Here is a 2,686-nt window from a genome sequence, read left to right as displayed (position 1 = left end):
GAATGTGGAAATGAACCGTTGGACATAGGAGTAGTGTGCTCATGTCCCCGACACTGCCTGTCCTTGTCTGTAGGCCCATTAACTCCACAACATTTAGAAAGAGGTTTTGCCCCCCTCACTAGTCCCACTGTGGGGGTTTCCTGGCCTTCCCCATGATGTCATCCTGATAGCTTAGGGCGTCTGGGTTGGGCCTTTTTATACTGTCAAATGGTTGGGGCCTCACTGTAGGGGGTACAGTGATGAACTGCACATGATATTTACTGGGCCAGAACTGTAATACATCTGATCCATCTCTCCATCTGTACTGATGAGGTGTTCCATTTCACCTAGAGCCAACCTTAACCGCTTCAGTTGGGAGACACCTGTACTGTCGTTCACATCAGTTTACTATTACACCCAAAGAGACTGAAGTCTCTCTGGGTTAGGAGAATGTATTAACAGCACACAGCCCATGGGATCCTAGAAGGCCAGGCGGTGATGAGAGAGAGTTAAAGCATGGTTCATGTGGAGCAGGCTGAGCACATGTGAGATGAGGGGCACATGCTCTGGATGGGGGAGGAGAGGGAGGAGGAGGGGAGGAGAGGGAGGAGGTGTTGAGGGAAGGTTGTGTGGGAATGTGAGGGGCTGTTCAAGCATTGTGGTATCTGTTCTCATCATTCAGGACTGATCCAGGACTTACCGCTCCACTGAGAGATGATGGGAGAAGATTTTATCAGCAGGTGAGCATTTCAACACACCATGGTCTGTGTACATTCCCAGTAAAGAGAGCTATAAAATGCTTTGTGTGTGGTAATTGCAGTTCAGGATGTCATCCAAATAGATTTAGGTGAAAAACTTTATTTCCAGGCAATGTATTTATTATTTTTATGATATCCAGTTGGTAGTTACAGTCTTGTCCCATCGCTGCAACTCCTGTACAGATTTGGGAGAGGCGAAGGTCGAGAGCCATGCGTCCTCCAAAACACAACCCTGCCAAGCCGCACTGCTTCTTGACACACTGCTCGCTTAAGCCAGAATCCAGCCTCACCAATGTGTCGGAGGAAACACTGTACGACTGGTGACAGTATCAGTGTGCATACGCCTGACCCGCCACAGGAGTCGCTAGAGCACGATGGGACAAGGACATCCCGGCCGGCCAAACCCTCCTCTGACCCGGACGACGCTGGTCCAATTGTGTGCCGCCTCATGGGTCTTCCAGTCGCAGCCGGTTGTGACACAGCTCGGGATCGAATCCGGGTCTGTAGTGACGTCTCAAGCACTGCGATGCAGCTTCCAGGAATTGTGTACAGATCCTTGCGACATGGGGCCGTGCATTATCATTCTGAAACATGAGGTGATGGCGGCGGATGAATGGCACGACAATGGGCTGCAGGATCTCATCACAGTATCTCTGTGCATTTCAATTGTCATCGATAAAATGCAATTGTGTTTGTTTTCTGTAGCTTATCGTTGTCCGTAGCTTATGCCTGCCCATACCATAACTCCACTGCCACTATGATGCACTCTGTTCAAAACATTGACATCAGTAAACCGCTCGCCCACACAACGTTGTGAGGCCGTTTGGACGTACTGCCAAATTCTCTAAAACGATGTTGGAGGTGGCTTATGGTAAATTCTCTGGAAACAGCTCTCTTGGACATTCCTGCAGTCAGCATGCCAATTGCATGCTCCCTAAAAACTTGAGACATTTGTGGCATTGTGTTGTGTGACAAAACTGCACATTTTAGAGTGGCCTTTTATTTTCCCCAGCACAAGGTGCATCTGTCTAATGATCATTCTGTTTAATCAGCTTCTTGATATGCCACACCTGTCAGGTGGATGGATTACCTTGGAAAAGCAGAAATGCTCACTAACAGGGATGTAAACAAATTTGTGAACAAAACATTTGCGATAAATACGTTTTTTTGCGTATTAAACATTTCTGGGATATTTTTTTCAGCTCATGAAACAGAGGACCAACACTTTACATGTTGCGTTTATGTTTTTGTTCAGTGTATATTGCAATATTACTAAATAAATGTGACAATTTCTACGCTAGATTAAATACAATAACACACACACACACACACACACACACACATTCAGACAGGACAGACATTTCCAGGCGATGTATTGAAATGATTTCCGGATGCACTTAAGACATGTATAAATACTGTAGTGTGTGGCCTGAGAAAATAACCTTTAATTCTGTTGAAAATGTCCAAAACCAGATTTATTTTTAGCCTTGTTTACTTCCCATATTAAGGTCACTTATAATGGGATGGGAGACAAGACGCCATGTTGTTTGACTGGAGTCCGGAGGCTAGTGGTGATGACCCCAGTGGAATTTGTTTTGGACGGTGAGAAGATCTTAGTTCAACCTCAACAGAATCCAATACAGACAAATAAACGCTCCTCTACTAAACCATGAAATGTGTCAACAAAACAAATGTGACAGTTTCTACACAGATTTGAATGCACTAAAACATAAACACACAGTTTGTGCAGAAGTTCTTTGGTTGTGCAAACCCCCACTTTTATCAGCTGCCCGGGTGGCTGCTCTCAGATGATCCCGCAGGTGAAGAAGCCGGATGTGGAGAACCTGGGTTGGCGTGGTTACACGTGGTCTGTTGTTGTGAGGCCGGTTAGACGCACTGCCAAAATCTCTAAAACGCCACTGGAGGCGGCTTATGGTAGAGAAATTAAC

At 46.0% G+C, this 2,686-nt stretch overlaps 1 long non-coding RNA gene across 1 annotated transcript; it reads left to right on the top strand.

The window, feature by feature from the left end:
• The first annotated feature begins 608 nt into the window (after positions 1–608).
• Positions 609–2,404, top strand: LOC135565195 (uncharacterized). The gene is made up of 2 exons (XR_010461380.1): positions 609–719; positions 921–2,404. It is a non-coding gene; the product is annotated as an uncharacterized LOC135565195 (long non-coding RNA).
• Positions 2,405–2,686: the final 282 nt, after the last annotated feature.

This window comes from Oncorhynchus nerka, linkage group LG27 (genome assembly GCF_034236695.1).
Source record: "Oncorhynchus nerka isolate Pitt River linkage group LG27, Oner_Uvic_2.0, whole genome shotgun sequence".
Taxonomy (NCBI): domain Eukaryota; kingdom Metazoa; phylum Chordata; class Actinopteri; order Salmoniformes; family Salmonidae; genus Oncorhynchus; species Oncorhynchus nerka.
The sequence above is the reverse complement of the archived record's forward strand: the minus strand, read 5'-3'. Positions and strand labels throughout refer to the sequence as shown.